Here is a 12,500-nt window from a genome sequence, read left to right as displayed (position 1 = left end):
CTTAAGTCTGGCGCCTTAGACCGCTCGGCCATCCTGACACATCTGCGAAAGATCAATAATTATTCACCTTCAATGAAATCTTACAAGGCGTAATGTTAAATTGGATTCTTATATTAAAAGATTTATTAAGTTTATTGAATGCAACTAGAAATGAAATTTTAAAAAGACACGATGTCAGAAGTGGGATTCGAAGCCACGCCCACATTCGTGGACCAGAACACACAACACTCTGCAACAGAGCAAGACACATCTTGAGTCTGGAGCCTTAGACCGCTCGGCCATCCTGACACATCTGCGAACTATAATTATTCACCTTCAATGAAATCTTACAAGGCGGAATTTTAAATTAGATTCTTATATTAAAAGATTTATTAAGTTTATTGAATGCAACTAGAAATGAAATTTTAAAAAGACACGATATCAGAAGTGGGATTCGAGCCCACGCCCACATTCGTGGACCAGAACACTCAACACTCTGCAACAGAGCAAGACACATCTTGAGTCTGGCGCCTTAGACCGCTCGGCCATCCTGACACATCTGCGAAAGATCTATAATTATTCACCTTCAATGAAATCTTACAAGGCGTAATGTTAAATTGGATTCTTATATTAAAAGATTTATTAAGTTTATTGAATGCAACTAGAAATGAAATTTTAAAAAGACACGATGTCAGAAGTGGGATTCGAACCCACGCCCATATTCGTGGACCAGAACACTCAACACTCTGCTACAGAGCAAGACACATCTTGAGTCTGGCGCCTTAGACCGCTCGGCCATCCTGACACATCTGCGAACTATAATTATTCACTTTTCAATGAAATCTTACAAGGCGGAATTTTAAATTAGATTCTTATATTAAAAGATTTATTAAGTTTATTGAATGCAACTAGAAATGAAATTTTAAAAAGACACGCTGTCAGAAGTGGGATTCGAACCCACGCACACATTCGTGGACCAGAACACTCAACACTCTGCAACAGAGCAAGACACATCTTGAGTCTGGCGCCTTAGACCGCTCGGCCATCCTGACACATCTGCGAACTATAATTATTCACCTTCAATGAAATCTTACAAGGCGGAATTTTAAATTAGATTTTTATATTAAAAGATTTATTAAGTTTATTGAATGCAACTAGAAATGAAATTTTAAAAAGACACGATATCAGAAGTGGGATTCGAACCCACGCCCACATTCGTGGAGCAGAACACTCAACACTCTGCAACAGAGCAAGACACATCTTGAGTCTGGCGCCTTAGACCGCTCGGCCATCCTGACACATCTGCGAAAGATCTATAATTATTCACCTTCAATGAAATCTTACAAGGCGTAATTTTAAATTTGATTCTTATATTAAAAGATTTATTAAGTTTATTGAATGCAACTAGAAATGAAATTTTAAAAAGACACGATGTCAGAAGTGGGATTCGAACCCACGCCCATATTCTTGGACCAGAACACTCAACACTCTGCAACAGAGCAAGACACATCTTGAGTCTGGCGCTTTAGACCGCTCGGCCATCCTGACACATCTGCGAACTATAATTATTCACCTTCAATGAAATCTTACAAGGCGGAATTTTAAATTTGATTCTTATATTAAAAGATTTATTAAGTTTATTGAATGCAACTAGAAATGAAATTTTAAAAAGACACGATATCAGAAGTGGGATTCGAACCCACGCCCATATTCGTGGACCAGAACACTCAACACTCTGCAACAGAGCAAGACACATCTTGAGTCTGGCGCCTTAGACCGCTCGGCCATCCTGACACATCTGCAAACTATAATTATTCACCTTCAATGAAATCTTACAAGGCGGAATTTTAAATTTGATTCTTATATTAAAAGATTTATTAAGTTTATTGAATGCAACTAGAAATGAAATTTTAAAAAGACACGCTGACAGAAGTGGGATTCGAACCCACGCCCACATTCGTGGACCAGAACACTCAACACTCTGCAACAGAGCAAGACACATCTTAAGTCTGGCGCCTTAGACCGCTCGGCAATCCTGACACATCTGCGAACTATAATTATTCACCTTCAATGAAATCTTACAAGGCGGAATTTTAAATTTGATTCTTATATTAAAAGATTTATTAAGTTTATTGAATGCAACTAGAAATGAAATTTTAAAAAGACACGATGTCAGAAGTGGGATTCGAACCCACGCCCATATTCGTGGACCAGGACTCGCAACACTCTGCAACAGAGTAAGACACATCTTGAGTCTGGCGCCTTAGACCGCTCGGCCATCCTGACACATCTGCGAACTATAATTATTCACCTTCAATGAAATCTTACAAGGCGGAATTTTAAATTAGATTCTTATATTAAAAGATTTATTAAGTTTATTGAATGCAACTAGAAATAAAATTTTAAAAAGACACGATGTCAGAAGTGGGATTCGAACCCACGCCCACATTCGTGGACCAGAACACTCAACACTCTGCAACAGAGCAAGACACATCTTAAGTCTGGCGCCTTAGACCGCTCGGCCATCCTGACACATCTGCGAAAGATCTATAATTATTCACCTTCAATGAAATCTTACAAGGCGTAATGTTAAATTGGATTCTTATATTAAAAGATTTATTAAGTTTATTGAATGCAACTAGAAATGAAATTTTAAAAAGACACGATGTCAGAAGTGGGATTCGAACCCACGCCCACATTCGTGGACCAGAACACTGAACACTCTGCAACAGAGCAAGACACATCTTGAGTCTGGCGCCTTAGACCGCTCGGCCATCCTGACACATCTGCGAACTATAATTATTCACCTTCAATGAAATCTTACAAGGCGGAATTTTAAATTTGATTCTTATATTAAAAGATTTAAGTTTATTGAATGCAACTAGAAATGAAATTTTAAAATGAGACGATGTCAGAAGTGGGATTCGAAGCCACGCCCACATTCATGGACCAGAACACTCAACACTCTGCAACAGAGCAAGACACATCTTGAGTCTGGAGCCTTAGACCGCTCGGCCATCCTGACACATCTGCGAACTATAATTATTCACCTTCAATGAAATCTTATAAGGCGGAATTTTAAATTAGATTCTTATATTAAAAGATTTATTAAGTTTATTGAATGCAACTAGAAATGAAATTTTAAAAAGACACGATATCAGAAGTGGGATTCGAACCCACGCCCACATTCGTGGACCAGAACACTCAACACTCTGCAACAGAGCAAGACACATCTTGAGTCTGGCGCCTTAGACCACTCGGCCATCCTGACACATCTGCGAAAGATCTATAATTATTCACCTTCAATGAAATCTTACAAGGCGTAATTTTAAATTTGATTCTTATATTAAAAGATTTATTAAGTTTATTGAATGCAACTAGAAATGAAATTTTAAAAAGACACGATGTCAGAAGTGGGATTCGAACCCACGCCCATATTCTTGGACCAGAACACTCAACACTCTGCAACAGAGCAAGACACATCTTGAGTCTGGCGCTTTAGACCGCTCGGCCATCCTGACACATCTGCGAACTATAATTATTCACCTTCAATGAAATCTTACAAGGCGGAATTTTAAATTTGATTCTTATATTAAAAGATTTATTAAGTTTATTGAATGCAACTAGAAATGAAATTTTAAAAAGACACGATGTCAGAAGTGGGATTCGAACCCACGCCCATATTCGTGGACCAGAACACTCAACACTCTGCAACAGAGCAAGACACATCTTGAGTCTGGCGCCTTAGACCGCTCGGCCATCCTGACACATCTGCGAACTATAATTATTCACCTTCAATGAAATCTTACAAGGCGGAATTTTAAATTTGATTCTTATATTAAAAGATTTATTAAGTTTATTGAATGCAACTAGAAATGAAATTTTAAAATGACACGCTGACAGAAGTGGGATTCGAACCCACGCCCACATTCGTGGACCAGAACACTCAACACTCTGCAACAGAGCAAGACACATCTTAAGTCTGGCGCCTTAGACCGCTCGGCCATCCTGACACATCTGCGAACTATAATTATTCACCTTCAATGAAATCTTACAAGGCGGAATTTTAAATTTGATTCTTATATTAAAAGATTTATTAAGTTTATTGAATGCAACTAGAAATAAAATTTTAAAAAGACAATATGTCAGAAGTGGGATTCGAACCCACGCCCACATTCGTGGACCAGAACACTCAACACTCTGCAACAGAGCAAGACACATCTTAAGTCTGGCGCCTTAGACCGCTCGGCCATCCTGACACATCTGCGAAAGATCTATAATTATTCACCTTCAATGAAATCTTACAAGGCGTAATGTTAAATTGGATTCTTATATTAAAAGATTTATTAAGTTTATTGAATGCAACTAGAAATGAAATTTTAAAAAGACACGATGTCAGAAGTGGGATTCGAACCCACGCCCACATTCGTGGACCAAAACACTCAACACTCTGCAACAGAGCAAGACACATCTTGAGTCTGGCGCCTTAGACTGCTCGGCCATCCTGACACATCTGCGAACTATAATTATTCACCTTCAATGAAATCTTACAAGGCGGAATTTTAAATTTGATTTTTATATTAAAAGATTTATTAAGTTTATTGAATGCAACTAGAAATGAAATTTTAAAATGAGACGATGTCAGAAGTGGGATTCGAAGCCACGCCCACATTCGTGGACCAGAACACTCAACACTCTGCAACAGAGCAAAACACATCTTGAGTCTGGCGCCTTAGACCGCTCGGCCATCCTGACACATCTGCGAACTATAATTATTCACCTTCAATGAAATCTTACAAGGCGGAATTTTAAATTAGATTCTTATATTAAAAGATTTATTAAGTTTATTGAATGCAACTAGAAATGAAATTTTAAAAAGACACGATATCAGAAGTGGGATTCGAACCCACGCCCACATTCGTGGACCAGAACACTCAACACTCTGCAACAGAGCAAGACACATCTTGAGTCTGGCGCCTTAGACCGCTCGTCCATCCTGACACATCTGCGAAAGATCTATAATTATTCACCTTCAATGAAATCTTACAAGGCGTAATTTTAAATTTGATTCTTATATTAAAAGATTTATTAAGTTTATTGAATGCAACTAGAAATGAAATTTTAAAAAGACACGATGTCAGAAGTGGGATTCGAACCCACGCCCATATTCTTGGACCAGAACACTCAACACTCTGCAACAGAGCAAGACACATCTTGAGTCTGGCGCTTTAGACCGCTCGGCCATCCTGACACATCTGCGAACTATAATTATTCACCTTCAATGAAATCTTACAAGGCGGAATTTTAAATTTGATTCTTATATTAAAAGATTTATTAAGTTTATTGAATGCAACTAGAAATGAAATTTTAAAAAGACACGATATCAGAAGTGGGATTCGAACCCACGCCCACATTCGTGGACCAGAACACTCAACACTCTGCAACAGAGCAAGACACATCTTGAGTCTGGCGCCTTAGACCGCTCGTCCATCCTGACACATCTGCGAAAGATCTATAATTATTCACCTTCAATGAAATCTTACAAGGCGTAATTTTAAATTTGATTCTTATATTAAAAGATTTATTAAGTTTATTGAATGCAACTAGAAATGAAATTTTAAAAAGACACGATGTCAGAAGTGGGATTCGAACCCACGCCCACATTCTTGGACCAGAACACTCAACACTCTGCAACAGAGCAAGACACATCGTGAGTCTGGCGCTTTAGACCGCTCGGCCATCCTGACACATCTGCGAACTATAATTATTCACCTTCAATGAAATCTTACAAGGCGGAATTTTAAATTTGATTCTTATATTAAAAGTTTTATTAAGTTTATTGAATGCAACTAGAAATGAAATTTTAAAAAGACACGATGTCAGAAGTGGGATTCGAACCCACGCCCATATTCGTGGACCAGAACACTCAACACTCTGCAACAAAGCAAGACACATCTTGAGTCTGGCGCCTTAGACCGCTCGGCCATCCTGACACCTCTGCGAGCTATAATTATTCACCTTCAATGAAATCTTACAAGGCGGAATTTTAAATTTGATTCTTATATTAAAAGATTTATTAAGTTTATTGAATGCAACTAGAAATGAAATTTTAAAAAGACACGCTGACAGAAGTGGGATTCGAACCCACGCCCACATTCGTGGACCAGAACACTCAACACTCTGCAACAGAGCAAGACACATCTATAGTCTGGCGCCTTAGACCGCTCGGCCATCCTGACACATCTGCGAACTATAATTATTCACCTTCAATGAAATCTTACAAGGCGGAATTTTAAATTAGATTCTTATATTAAAAGATTTATTAAGTTTATTGAATGCAACTAGAAATAAAATTTTAAAAAGACACGATGTCAGAAGTGGGATTCGAACCCACGCCCACATTCGTGGACCAGAACACTCAACACTCTGCAACAGAGCAAGACACATCTTAAGTCTGGCGCCTTAGACCGCTCGGCCATCCTGACACATCTGCGAAAGATCTATAATTATTCACCTTCAATGAAATCTTACAAGGCGTAATGTTAAATTGGATTCTTATATTAAAAGATTTATTAAGTTTATTGAATGCAACTAGAAATGAAATTTTAAAAAGACACGATGTCAGAAGTGGGATTCGAACCCACGCCCACATTCGTGGACCAGAACACTCAACACTCTGCAACAGAGCAAGACACATCTTGAGTCTGGCGCCTTAGACCGCTCGGCCATCCTGACACATCTGCGAACTATAATTATTCACCTTCAATGAAATCTTACAAGGCGGAATTTTAAATTTGATTCTTATATTAAAAGATTTATTAAATTTATTGAATGCAACTGGAAATGAAATTTTAAAATGAGACGATGTCAGAAGTGGGATTCGAAGCCACGCCCACATTCGTGGACCAGAACACTCAACACTCTGCAACAGAGCAAGACACATCTTGAGTCTGGCGCCTTAGACCGCTCGGCCATCCTGGCACATCTGCGAAAGATCTATAATTATTCACCTTCAATGAAAAACTTACAAGGCGGAATTTTAAATTTGATTCTTATATTAAAAGATTTATTAAGTTTAATGAGGCAACTGGAAATGAAATTTTAAAATGAGACGATGTCAGAAGTGGGATTCGAACCCACGCCCACATTCGTGGACCAGAACACTCAACACTCTGAACAGAGCAAGACACATCTTGAGCCTGGCGCCTTAGACCGCTCGGCCATCCTGACACATCTGCGAAAGATCTATAATTATTCACCTTCAATGAAATCTTACAAGGCGGAATTTTAAATTTGATTCTTATATTAAAAGATTTATTAAGTTTATTGAATGCAACTGGAAATGAAATTTTAAAATGAGACGACGTCAGAAGTGGGATTCGAACCCATGCCCACATTCGTGGACCAGAACACTCAACACTCTGCAACAGAGCAAGACACATCTTGAGTCTGGCGCCTTAAACCGCTCGGCCATCCTGACACATCTGCGAAAGATCTATAATTATTCACCTTCAATGAAATCTTACAAGGCGGAATTTTAAATTTGATTCTTATATAAAAAGATTTATTAAGGTATTGAATGCAACTAGAAATGAAATTTTAAAATGAGACCATGTCAGAAGTGGGATTCGAACCCACGCCCACATTCGTGGACCAGAACACTCAACACTCTGCAACAGAGCAAGACACATCTTGAGTCTGGCGCCTTAGACTACTCGGCCATCCTGACACATCTGCGAAAGATCTATAATTATTCACCTTCAATGAAATCTTACAAGGCGGAATTTTAAATTTGATTCTTATATTAAAAGATTTATTAAGTTTATTGAATGCAAATGGAAATGAAATTTTAAAAAGACACGATGTCAGAAGTGGGATTCGAACCCACGCCACATTCCTTGACCAGAACACTCAACACTCTGCAACAGAGCAAGACACATCTTGAGTCTGGCGCCTTAGACCGCTCGGCCATCCTGACACATCTGCGAAAGATCTATAATTATTCACCTTCAATAAAATCTTACAAGGAGGAATTTTAAATTTGATTCTTATATTAAAAGATGTATTAAGTTTATTGAATGCAACTAGAAATGAAATTTTAAATTGAGACGATGTCAGAAGTGGGATTCGAACCCACGCCCACATTCGTGGACCAGAACACTCAACACTCTGCAACAGAGCAAGACACATCTTGAGTCTGGCGCCTTAGACCGCTCGGCCACCCTGACACATCTGCGAAAGATCTATAATTATTCACCTTCAACGAAATCTTACAAGGAGGAATTTTAAATTTGATTCTTATATTAAAAGATTTATTAAGTTTATTGAATGCAACTAGAAATGAAATTTTAAAAAGACACGCTGTCAGAAGTGGGATTCGAACCCCCGCCCACATTCGTGGACCAGAAGACTCAACACTCTGCAACAGAGTAAGACACATCTTAAGTCTGGCGCCTTAGACCGCTCGGCCATCCTTACACATCTGCAAAAGATCTATAATTATTCACCTTCAATGAAATCATACAAGGCGTAATTTTAAATTTGATTCTTATATTAAAAGATTTATTAAGTTTATTGAATGCAACTAGAAATGAAATTTTAAAATGAGACGATGTCAGAAGTGGGAATCGAACCCACGCCCACATTCGTGGACCAGAACAGTCAACACTCTGCAACAGAGCAAGACACATCTTGAGTCTGGCGCCTTAGACCGCTCGGCCATCCTGACACATCTGCGACAGATCTATAATTATTCACCTTCAATGAAATCTTACAAGGCGGAATTTTAAATTTGATTCTTATATTAAAAGATTTATTAAGTTTATTGAATACAACTAGAAATGAAATTTTAAAAAGACACGATGTCAGAAGTGGGATTCGAACCCACGCCCACATTCGTGGACCAGAACACTCAACACTCTGCAACAGAGCAAGACACATCTTGAGTCTGGCGCCTTAAACCGCTCGGCCATCCTGACACATCTGCGAAAGATCTATAATTATTCACCTTCAATGAAATCTTACAAGGCGGAATTTTAAATTTGATTCTTATATAAAAAGATTTATTAAGGTATTGAATGCAACTAGAAATGAAATTTTAAAATGAGACCATGTCAGAAGTGGGATTCGAATCCACGCCCACATTCGTGGACCAGAACACTCAACACTCTGCAACAGAGCAAGACACATCTTGAGTCTGGCGCCTTAGACCACTCGGCCATCCTGACACATCTGCGAAAGATCTATAATTATTCACCTTCAATGAAATCTTACAAGGCGGAATTTTAAATTTGATTCTTATATTAAAAGATTTATTAAGTTTATTGAATGCAAATAGAAATGAAATTTTAAAAAGACACGATGTCAGAAGTGGGATTCGAACCCACGCCACATTCCTTGACCAGAACACTCAACACTCTGCAACAGAGCAAGACACATCTTGAGTCTGGCGCCTTAGACCGCTCGGCCACCCTGACACATCTGCGAAAGATCTATAATTATTCACCTTCAATGAAATCTTACAAGGAGGAATTTTAAATTTGATTCTTATATTAAAAGATTTATTAAGTTTATTGAATGCAACTAGAAATGAAATTTTAAAAAGACACGCTGTCAGAAGTGGGATTCGAACCCCCGCCCACATTCGTGGACCAGAACACTCAACACTCTACAACAGAGTAAGACACATCTTGAGTCTGGCGCCTTAGACCGCTCGGCCATCCTGACACATCTGCGAAAGATCTATAATTATTCACCTTCAATGAAATCTTACAAGGCGGAATTTTAAATTTGATTCTTATATTAAAAAATTTATTAAGTTTATTGAATGCAAATAGAAATGAAATTTTAAAAAGACACGATGTCAGAAGTGGGATTCGAACCCACGCCCACATTCGTGGACCAGAACACTCAACACTCTGCAACAGAGCAAGACACATCTTGAGTCTGGCGCCTTAGACCGCTCGGCCATCCTGACACATCTGCGAAAGATCTATAATTATTCACCTTCAATGAAATCTTACAAGGCGGAATTTTAAATTTGATTCTTATATTAAAAGATTTATTAAGTTTATTGAATGCAACTAGAAATGAAATTTTAAAAAGACACGATGTCAGAAGTGGGATTCGAACCCACGCCCACATTCCTTGATCAGAACACTCAACACTCTGCAACAGAGCAAGACACATCTTGAGTCTGGCGCCTTAGACCGCTCGGCCATCCTGACACATCTGAGAAAGATCTATAATTATTCACCTTCAATGAAATCTTACAAGGCGGAATTTTAAATTTGATTCTTATATTAAAAGATTTATTAAGTTTATTGAATGCAACTAGAAATGAAATTTTAAAAAGACACGCTGTCAGAAGTGGGATTCGAACCCACGCCCACATTCGTGGACCAGAACACTCAACACTCTGCAACAGAGCAAGACACATCTTGAGTCTGGCGCCTTAGACCGCTCGGCCATCCTTACACATCTGCAAAAGATCTATAATTATTCACCTTCAATGAAATCTTACAAGGCGTAATTTTAAATTTGATTCTTATATTAAAAGATTTATTAAGTTTATTGAATGCAACTAGAAATGAAATTTTAAAATGAGACGATGTCAGAAGTGGGAATCGAACCCACGCCCACATTCGTGGACCAGAACAGTCAACACTCTGCAACAGAGCAAGACACATCTTGAGTCTGGCGCCTTAGACCGCTCGGCCATCCTGACACATCTGCGACAGATCTGTAATTATTCACCTTCAATGAAATCTTACAAGGCGGAATTTTAAATTTGATTCTTATATTAAAAGATTTATTAAGATTATTGAATGCAACTAGAAATGAAATTTTAAAATGAGACGATGTCAGAAGTGGGATTCGAACCCACGCCCACATTCGTGGACCAGAACACTCAACACTCTTCAACAGAGCAATACACATCTTGAGTCTGGCGCCTTAGACCGCTCGGCCATCCTGACACATTTGCGAAAGTTCTATAATTATTCACCTTCAATGAAATCTTACAAGGCGGAATTTTAAATTTGATTCTTATATTAAAAGATTTATTAAGTTTATTGAATGCAACTAGAAATGAAATTTTAAAATGAGACGATGTCAGAAGTGGGATTCGAACCCACGTCCACATTCGTGGACCAGAACACTCAACACTCTGCAGCAGAGCAAGACACATCTTGAGTCTGGCGCCTTAGACCGCTCGGCCATCCTGACACATCTGCGAAAGATCTATAATTATTCACCTTCAATGAAATCTTACAAGGCGGAATTTTAAATTTGATTCTTATATTAAAAAATTTATTAAGTTTATTGAATACAACTAGAAATGAAATTTTAAAAAGACACGATGTCAGAAGTGGGATTCGAACCCACGCCCACATTCGTGGACCAGAACACTCAACACTCTGCAACAGAGCAAGACACATCTTGAGTCTGGCGCCTTAAACCGCTCGGCCATCCTGACACATCTGCGAAAGATCTATAATTATTCACCTTCAATGAAATCTTACAAGGCGGAATTTTAAATTTGATTCTTATATAAAAAGATTTATTAAGGTATTGAATGCAACTAGAAATGAAATTTTAAAATGAGACCATGTCAGAAGTGGGATTCGAATCCACGCCCACATTCGTGGACCAGAACACTCAACACTCTGCAACAGAGCAAGACACATCTTGAGTCTGGCGCCTTAGACCACTCGGCCATCCTGACACATCTGCGAAAGATCTATAATTATTCACCTTCAATGAAATCTTACAAGGCGGAATTTTAAATTTGATTCTTATATTAAAAGATTTATTAAGTTTATTGAATGCAAATAGAAATGAAATTTTAAAAAGACACGATGTCAGAAGTGGGATTCGAACCCACGCCACATTCCTTGACCAGAACACTCAACACTCTGCAACAGAGCAAGACACATCTTGAGTCTGGCGCCTTAGACCGCTCGGCCATCCTGACACATCTACGAAAGATCTATAATTATTCACCTTCAATGAAATCTTACAAGGCGGAATTTTAAATTTGATTCTTATATTAAAAGATTTATTAAGTTTATTGAATGCAACTAGAAATGAAATTTTAAATTGAGACGATGTCAGAAGTGGGATTCGAACCCACGCCCACATTCGTGGACCAGAACACTCAACACTCTGCAACAGAGCAAGACACATCTTGAGTCTGGCGCCTTAGACCGCTCGGCCACCCTGACACATCTGCGAAAGATCTATAATTATTCACCTTCAATGAAATCTTACAAGGAGGAATTTTAAATTTGATTCTTATATTAAAAGATTTATTAAGTTTATTGAATGCAACTAGAAATGAAATTTTAAAAAGACACGCTGTCAGAAGTGGGATTCGAACCCCCGCCCACATTCGTGGACCAGAACACTCAACACTCTACAACAGAGTAAGACACATCTTGAGTCTGGCGCCTTAGACCGCTCGGCCATCCTGACACATCTGCGAAAGATCTATAATTATTCACCTTCAATGAAATCTTACA

General features: G+C 38.4%; 49 non-coding genes across 49 annotated transcripts in view; all 49 read right to left on the bottom strand.

The window, feature by feature from the left end:
* Trnal-uaa (transfer RNA leucine (anticodon UAA)) overlaps window positions 1-38 on the bottom strand; it is a 116-nt gene extending 78 nt beyond the window's left edge. The window contains exon 1 of the tRNA in view: window positions 1-38. This is a non-coding gene — a tRNA (tRNA-Leu).
* A 134-nt stretch (window positions 39-172) lies between these two features.
* On the bottom strand, window positions 173-288 carry Trnal-caa (transfer RNA leucine (anticodon CAA)). Its single transcript has 2 exons — window positions 251-288; window positions 173-218 (listed from the first exon to the last, which is right to left on the bottom strand). It is a non-coding gene; the product is annotated as a tRNA-Leu (tRNA).
* Window positions 289-418: 130 nt separating this feature from the next.
* Trnal-caa (transfer RNA leucine (anticodon CAA)) lies at window positions 419-534 on the bottom strand. The gene is made up of 2 exons: window positions 497-534; window positions 419-464 (listed from the first exon to the last, which is right to left on the bottom strand). It is a non-coding gene; the product is annotated as a tRNA-Leu (tRNA).
* Window positions 535-668: 134 nt separating this feature from the next.
* Trnal-caa (transfer RNA leucine (anticodon CAA)) lies at window positions 669-784 on the bottom strand. Its single transcript has 2 exons — window positions 747-784; window positions 669-714 (listed from the first exon to the last, which is right to left on the bottom strand). It is a non-coding gene; the product is annotated as a tRNA-Leu (tRNA).
* A 131-nt stretch (window positions 785-915) lies between these two features.
* Trnal-caa (transfer RNA leucine (anticodon CAA)) lies at window positions 916-1,031 on the bottom strand. The gene is made up of 2 exons: window positions 994-1,031; window positions 916-961 (listed from the first exon to the last, which is right to left on the bottom strand). It is a non-coding gene; the product is annotated as a tRNA-Leu (tRNA).
* Window positions 1,032-1,161: 130 nt separating this feature from the next.
* Window positions 1,162-1,277, bottom strand: Trnal-caa (transfer RNA leucine (anticodon CAA)). The gene is made up of 2 exons: window positions 1,240-1,277; window positions 1,162-1,207 (listed from the first exon to the last, which is right to left on the bottom strand). It is a non-coding gene; the product is annotated as a tRNA-Leu (tRNA).
* A 134-nt stretch (window positions 1,278-1,411) lies between these two features.
* Trnal-caa (transfer RNA leucine (anticodon CAA)) lies at window positions 1,412-1,527 on the bottom strand. Its single transcript has 2 exons — window positions 1,490-1,527; window positions 1,412-1,457 (listed from the first exon to the last, which is right to left on the bottom strand). It is a non-coding gene; the product is annotated as a tRNA-Leu (tRNA).
* Window positions 1,528-1,657: 130 nt separating this feature from the next.
* Trnal-caa (transfer RNA leucine (anticodon CAA)) lies at window positions 1,658-1,773 on the bottom strand. The gene is made up of 2 exons: window positions 1,736-1,773; window positions 1,658-1,703 (listed from the first exon to the last, which is right to left on the bottom strand). It is a non-coding gene; the product is annotated as a tRNA-Leu (tRNA).
* A 376-nt stretch (window positions 1,774-2,149) lies between these two features.
* Trnal-caa (transfer RNA leucine (anticodon CAA)) lies at window positions 2,150-2,265 on the bottom strand. The gene is made up of 2 exons: window positions 2,228-2,265; window positions 2,150-2,182 (listed from the first exon to the last, which is right to left on the bottom strand). It is a non-coding gene; the product is annotated as a tRNA-Leu (tRNA).
* A 130-nt stretch (window positions 2,266-2,395) lies between these two features.
* Window positions 2,396-2,511, bottom strand: Trnal-uaa (transfer RNA leucine (anticodon UAA)). The gene is made up of 2 exons: window positions 2,474-2,511; window positions 2,396-2,441 (listed from the first exon to the last, which is right to left on the bottom strand). It is a non-coding gene; the product is annotated as a tRNA-Leu (tRNA).
* A 134-nt stretch (window positions 2,512-2,645) lies between these two features.
* Window positions 2,646-2,761, bottom strand: Trnal-caa (transfer RNA leucine (anticodon CAA)). The gene is made up of 2 exons: window positions 2,724-2,761; window positions 2,646-2,691 (listed from the first exon to the last, which is right to left on the bottom strand). It is a non-coding gene; the product is annotated as a tRNA-Leu (tRNA).
* Window positions 2,762-2,888: 127 nt separating this feature from the next.
* On the bottom strand, window positions 2,889-3,004 carry Trnal-caa (transfer RNA leucine (anticodon CAA)). The gene is made up of 2 exons: window positions 2,967-3,004; window positions 2,889-2,934 (listed from the first exon to the last, which is right to left on the bottom strand). It is a non-coding gene; the product is annotated as a tRNA-Leu (tRNA).
* Window positions 3,005-3,134: 130 nt separating this feature from the next.
* Trnal-caa (transfer RNA leucine (anticodon CAA)) lies at window positions 3,135-3,250 on the bottom strand. Its single transcript has 2 exons — window positions 3,213-3,250; window positions 3,135-3,180 (listed from the first exon to the last, which is right to left on the bottom strand). It is a non-coding gene; the product is annotated as a tRNA-Leu (tRNA).
* Window positions 3,251-3,384: 134 nt separating this feature from the next.
* Window positions 3,385-3,500, bottom strand: Trnal-caa (transfer RNA leucine (anticodon CAA)). Its single transcript has 2 exons — window positions 3,463-3,500; window positions 3,385-3,430 (listed from the first exon to the last, which is right to left on the bottom strand). It is a non-coding gene; the product is annotated as a tRNA-Leu (tRNA).
* Window positions 3,501-3,630: 130 nt separating this feature from the next.
* Window positions 3,631-3,746, bottom strand: Trnal-caa (transfer RNA leucine (anticodon CAA)). Its single transcript has 2 exons — window positions 3,709-3,746; window positions 3,631-3,676 (listed from the first exon to the last, which is right to left on the bottom strand). It is a non-coding gene; the product is annotated as a tRNA-Leu (tRNA).
* Window positions 3,747-3,876: 130 nt separating this feature from the next.
* Window positions 3,877-3,992, bottom strand: Trnal-uaa (transfer RNA leucine (anticodon UAA)). Its single transcript has 2 exons — window positions 3,955-3,992; window positions 3,877-3,922 (listed from the first exon to the last, which is right to left on the bottom strand). It is a non-coding gene; the product is annotated as a tRNA-Leu (tRNA).
* A 130-nt stretch (window positions 3,993-4,122) lies between these two features.
* Trnal-uaa (transfer RNA leucine (anticodon UAA)) lies at window positions 4,123-4,238 on the bottom strand. The gene is made up of 2 exons: window positions 4,201-4,238; window positions 4,123-4,168 (listed from the first exon to the last, which is right to left on the bottom strand). It is a non-coding gene; the product is annotated as a tRNA-Leu (tRNA).
* A 134-nt stretch (window positions 4,239-4,372) lies between these two features.
* On the bottom strand, window positions 4,373-4,488 carry Trnal-caa (transfer RNA leucine (anticodon CAA)). The gene is made up of 2 exons: window positions 4,451-4,488; window positions 4,373-4,418 (listed from the first exon to the last, which is right to left on the bottom strand). It is a non-coding gene; the product is annotated as a tRNA-Leu (tRNA).
* A 130-nt stretch (window positions 4,489-4,618) lies between these two features.
* Window positions 4,619-4,734, bottom strand: Trnal-caa (transfer RNA leucine (anticodon CAA)). Its single transcript has 2 exons — window positions 4,697-4,734; window positions 4,619-4,664 (listed from the first exon to the last, which is right to left on the bottom strand). It is a non-coding gene; the product is annotated as a tRNA-Leu (tRNA).
* Window positions 4,735-4,864: 130 nt separating this feature from the next.
* Trnal-caa (transfer RNA leucine (anticodon CAA)) lies at window positions 4,865-4,980 on the bottom strand. Its single transcript has 2 exons — window positions 4,943-4,980; window positions 4,865-4,910 (listed from the first exon to the last, which is right to left on the bottom strand). It is a non-coding gene; the product is annotated as a tRNA-Leu (tRNA).
* Window positions 4,981-5,114: 134 nt separating this feature from the next.
* On the bottom strand, window positions 5,115-5,230 carry Trnal-caa (transfer RNA leucine (anticodon CAA)). Its single transcript has 2 exons — window positions 5,193-5,230; window positions 5,115-5,160 (listed from the first exon to the last, which is right to left on the bottom strand). It is a non-coding gene; the product is annotated as a tRNA-Leu (tRNA).
* Window positions 5,231-5,360: 130 nt separating this feature from the next.
* Window positions 5,361-5,476, bottom strand: Trnal-caa (transfer RNA leucine (anticodon CAA)). The gene is made up of 2 exons: window positions 5,439-5,476; window positions 5,361-5,406 (listed from the first exon to the last, which is right to left on the bottom strand). It is a non-coding gene; the product is annotated as a tRNA-Leu (tRNA).
* Window positions 5,477-5,610: 134 nt separating this feature from the next.
* Trnav-cac (transfer RNA valine (anticodon CAC)) lies at window positions 5,611-5,726 on the bottom strand. The gene is made up of 2 exons: window positions 5,689-5,726; window positions 5,611-5,656 (listed from the first exon to the last, which is right to left on the bottom strand). It is a non-coding gene; the product is annotated as a tRNA-Val (tRNA).
* Window positions 5,727-5,856: 130 nt separating this feature from the next.
* Trnal-caa (transfer RNA leucine (anticodon CAA)) lies at window positions 5,857-5,972 on the bottom strand. The gene is made up of 2 exons: window positions 5,935-5,972; window positions 5,857-5,902 (listed from the first exon to the last, which is right to left on the bottom strand). It is a non-coding gene; the product is annotated as a tRNA-Leu (tRNA).
* Window positions 5,973-6,102: 130 nt separating this feature from the next.
* On the bottom strand, window positions 6,103-6,218 carry Trnay-aua (transfer RNA tyrosine (anticodon AUA)). Its single transcript has 2 exons — window positions 6,181-6,218; window positions 6,103-6,148 (listed from the first exon to the last, which is right to left on the bottom strand). It is a non-coding gene; the product is annotated as a tRNA-Tyr (tRNA).
* A 130-nt stretch (window positions 6,219-6,348) lies between these two features.
* Window positions 6,349-6,464, bottom strand: Trnal-uaa (transfer RNA leucine (anticodon UAA)). Its single transcript has 2 exons — window positions 6,427-6,464; window positions 6,349-6,394 (listed from the first exon to the last, which is right to left on the bottom strand). It is a non-coding gene; the product is annotated as a tRNA-Leu (tRNA).
* A 134-nt stretch (window positions 6,465-6,598) lies between these two features.
* Trnal-caa (transfer RNA leucine (anticodon CAA)) lies at window positions 6,599-6,714 on the bottom strand. Its single transcript has 2 exons — window positions 6,677-6,714; window positions 6,599-6,644 (listed from the first exon to the last, which is right to left on the bottom strand). It is a non-coding gene; the product is annotated as a tRNA-Leu (tRNA).
* Window positions 6,715-6,844: 130 nt separating this feature from the next.
* Trnal-caa (transfer RNA leucine (anticodon CAA)) lies at window positions 6,845-6,960 on the bottom strand. The gene is made up of 2 exons: window positions 6,923-6,960; window positions 6,845-6,890 (listed from the first exon to the last, which is right to left on the bottom strand). It is a non-coding gene; the product is annotated as a tRNA-Leu (tRNA).
* A 134-nt stretch (window positions 6,961-7,094) lies between these two features.
* Trnal-caa (transfer RNA leucine (anticodon CAA)) lies at window positions 7,095-7,209 on the bottom strand. The gene is made up of 2 exons: window positions 7,172-7,209; window positions 7,095-7,140 (listed from the first exon to the last, which is right to left on the bottom strand). It is a non-coding gene; the product is annotated as a tRNA-Leu (tRNA).
* A 134-nt stretch (window positions 7,210-7,343) lies between these two features.
* Trnal-caa (transfer RNA leucine (anticodon CAA)) lies at window positions 7,344-7,459 on the bottom strand. Its single transcript has 2 exons — window positions 7,422-7,459; window positions 7,344-7,389 (listed from the first exon to the last, which is right to left on the bottom strand). It is a non-coding gene; the product is annotated as a tRNA-Leu (tRNA).
* A 133-nt stretch (window positions 7,460-7,592) lies between these two features.
* On the bottom strand, window positions 7,593-7,708 carry Trnal-caa (transfer RNA leucine (anticodon CAA)). Its single transcript has 2 exons — window positions 7,671-7,708; window positions 7,593-7,638 (listed from the first exon to the last, which is right to left on the bottom strand). It is a non-coding gene; the product is annotated as a tRNA-Leu (tRNA).
* Window positions 7,709-7,842: 134 nt separating this feature from the next.
* On the bottom strand, window positions 7,843-7,957 carry Trnal-caa (transfer RNA leucine (anticodon CAA)). The gene is made up of 2 exons: window positions 7,920-7,957; window positions 7,843-7,887 (listed from the first exon to the last, which is right to left on the bottom strand). It is a non-coding gene; the product is annotated as a tRNA-Leu (tRNA).
* A 134-nt stretch (window positions 7,958-8,091) lies between these two features.
* Window positions 8,092-8,207, bottom strand: Trnal-caa (transfer RNA leucine (anticodon CAA)). The gene is made up of 2 exons: window positions 8,170-8,207; window positions 8,092-8,137 (listed from the first exon to the last, which is right to left on the bottom strand). It is a non-coding gene; the product is annotated as a tRNA-Leu (tRNA).
* A 384-nt stretch (window positions 8,208-8,591) lies between these two features.
* Window positions 8,592-8,707, bottom strand: Trnal-caa (transfer RNA leucine (anticodon CAA)). Its single transcript has 2 exons — window positions 8,670-8,707; window positions 8,592-8,637 (listed from the first exon to the last, which is right to left on the bottom strand). It is a non-coding gene; the product is annotated as a tRNA-Leu (tRNA).
* Window positions 8,708-8,841: 134 nt separating this feature from the next.
* Trnal-caa (transfer RNA leucine (anticodon CAA)) lies at window positions 8,842-8,957 on the bottom strand. Its single transcript has 2 exons — window positions 8,920-8,957; window positions 8,842-8,887 (listed from the first exon to the last, which is right to left on the bottom strand). It is a non-coding gene; the product is annotated as a tRNA-Leu (tRNA).
* A 133-nt stretch (window positions 8,958-9,090) lies between these two features.
* Window positions 9,091-9,206, bottom strand: Trnal-caa (transfer RNA leucine (anticodon CAA)). Its single transcript has 2 exons — window positions 9,169-9,206; window positions 9,091-9,136 (listed from the first exon to the last, which is right to left on the bottom strand). It is a non-coding gene; the product is annotated as a tRNA-Leu (tRNA).
* Window positions 9,207-9,340: 134 nt separating this feature from the next.
* Trnal-caa (transfer RNA leucine (anticodon CAA)) lies at window positions 9,341-9,455 on the bottom strand. The gene is made up of 2 exons: window positions 9,418-9,455; window positions 9,341-9,385 (listed from the first exon to the last, which is right to left on the bottom strand). It is a non-coding gene; the product is annotated as a tRNA-Leu (tRNA).
* A 134-nt stretch (window positions 9,456-9,589) lies between these two features.
* Trnal-caa (transfer RNA leucine (anticodon CAA)) lies at window positions 9,590-9,705 on the bottom strand. The gene is made up of 2 exons: window positions 9,668-9,705; window positions 9,590-9,635 (listed from the first exon to the last, which is right to left on the bottom strand). It is a non-coding gene; the product is annotated as a tRNA-Leu (tRNA).
* A 134-nt stretch (window positions 9,706-9,839) lies between these two features.
* On the bottom strand, window positions 9,840-9,955 carry Trnal-caa (transfer RNA leucine (anticodon CAA)). The gene is made up of 2 exons: window positions 9,918-9,955; window positions 9,840-9,885 (listed from the first exon to the last, which is right to left on the bottom strand). It is a non-coding gene; the product is annotated as a tRNA-Leu (tRNA).
* Window positions 9,956-10,089: 134 nt separating this feature from the next.
* On the bottom strand, window positions 10,090-10,205 carry Trnal-caa (transfer RNA leucine (anticodon CAA)). Its single transcript has 2 exons — window positions 10,168-10,205; window positions 10,090-10,135 (listed from the first exon to the last, which is right to left on the bottom strand). It is a non-coding gene; the product is annotated as a tRNA-Leu (tRNA).
* A 134-nt stretch (window positions 10,206-10,339) lies between these two features.
* On the bottom strand, window positions 10,340-10,455 carry Trnal-caa (transfer RNA leucine (anticodon CAA)). The gene is made up of 2 exons: window positions 10,418-10,455; window positions 10,340-10,385 (listed from the first exon to the last, which is right to left on the bottom strand). It is a non-coding gene; the product is annotated as a tRNA-Leu (tRNA).
* A 134-nt stretch (window positions 10,456-10,589) lies between these two features.
* On the bottom strand, window positions 10,590-10,705 carry Trnal-caa (transfer RNA leucine (anticodon CAA)). Its single transcript has 2 exons — window positions 10,668-10,705; window positions 10,590-10,635 (listed from the first exon to the last, which is right to left on the bottom strand). It is a non-coding gene; the product is annotated as a tRNA-Leu (tRNA).
* A 134-nt stretch (window positions 10,706-10,839) lies between these two features.
* Trnal-caa (transfer RNA leucine (anticodon CAA)) lies at window positions 10,840-10,955 on the bottom strand. The gene is made up of 2 exons: window positions 10,918-10,955; window positions 10,840-10,885 (listed from the first exon to the last, which is right to left on the bottom strand). It is a non-coding gene; the product is annotated as a tRNA-Leu (tRNA).
* Window positions 10,956-11,089: 134 nt separating this feature from the next.
* On the bottom strand, window positions 11,090-11,205 carry Trnal-caa (transfer RNA leucine (anticodon CAA)). Its single transcript has 2 exons — window positions 11,168-11,205; window positions 11,090-11,135 (listed from the first exon to the last, which is right to left on the bottom strand). It is a non-coding gene; the product is annotated as a tRNA-Leu (tRNA).
* Window positions 11,206-11,339: 134 nt separating this feature from the next.
* On the bottom strand, window positions 11,340-11,455 carry Trnal-caa (transfer RNA leucine (anticodon CAA)). The gene is made up of 2 exons: window positions 11,418-11,455; window positions 11,340-11,385 (listed from the first exon to the last, which is right to left on the bottom strand). It is a non-coding gene; the product is annotated as a tRNA-Leu (tRNA).
* A 133-nt stretch (window positions 11,456-11,588) lies between these two features.
* Window positions 11,589-11,704, bottom strand: Trnal-caa (transfer RNA leucine (anticodon CAA)). The gene is made up of 2 exons: window positions 11,667-11,704; window positions 11,589-11,634 (listed from the first exon to the last, which is right to left on the bottom strand). It is a non-coding gene; the product is annotated as a tRNA-Leu (tRNA).
* A 134-nt stretch (window positions 11,705-11,838) lies between these two features.
* Trnal-caa (transfer RNA leucine (anticodon CAA)) lies at window positions 11,839-11,953 on the bottom strand. Its single transcript has 2 exons — window positions 11,916-11,953; window positions 11,839-11,883 (listed from the first exon to the last, which is right to left on the bottom strand). It is a non-coding gene; the product is annotated as a tRNA-Leu (tRNA).
* A 134-nt stretch (window positions 11,954-12,087) lies between these two features.
* Trnal-caa (transfer RNA leucine (anticodon CAA)) lies at window positions 12,088-12,203 on the bottom strand. Its single transcript has 2 exons — window positions 12,166-12,203; window positions 12,088-12,133 (listed from the first exon to the last, which is right to left on the bottom strand). It is a non-coding gene; the product is annotated as a tRNA-Leu (tRNA).
* Window positions 12,204-12,337: 134 nt separating this feature from the next.
* Window positions 12,338-12,453, bottom strand: Trnal-caa (transfer RNA leucine (anticodon CAA)). The gene is made up of 2 exons: window positions 12,416-12,453; window positions 12,338-12,383 (listed from the first exon to the last, which is right to left on the bottom strand). It is a non-coding gene; the product is annotated as a tRNA-Leu (tRNA).
* Window positions 12,454-12,500: the final 47 nt, after the last annotated feature.

This window comes from Argiope bruennichi, chromosome 10 (genome assembly GCF_947563725.1).
Source record: "Argiope bruennichi chromosome 10, qqArgBrue1.1, whole genome shotgun sequence".
Lineage (NCBI taxonomy): Eukaryota > Metazoa > Arthropoda > Arachnida > Araneae > Araneidae > Argiope > Argiope bruennichi.
Note: the sequence above shows the minus strand (reverse complement) of the source record. Positions and strands in the feature narration are given on the sequence as shown.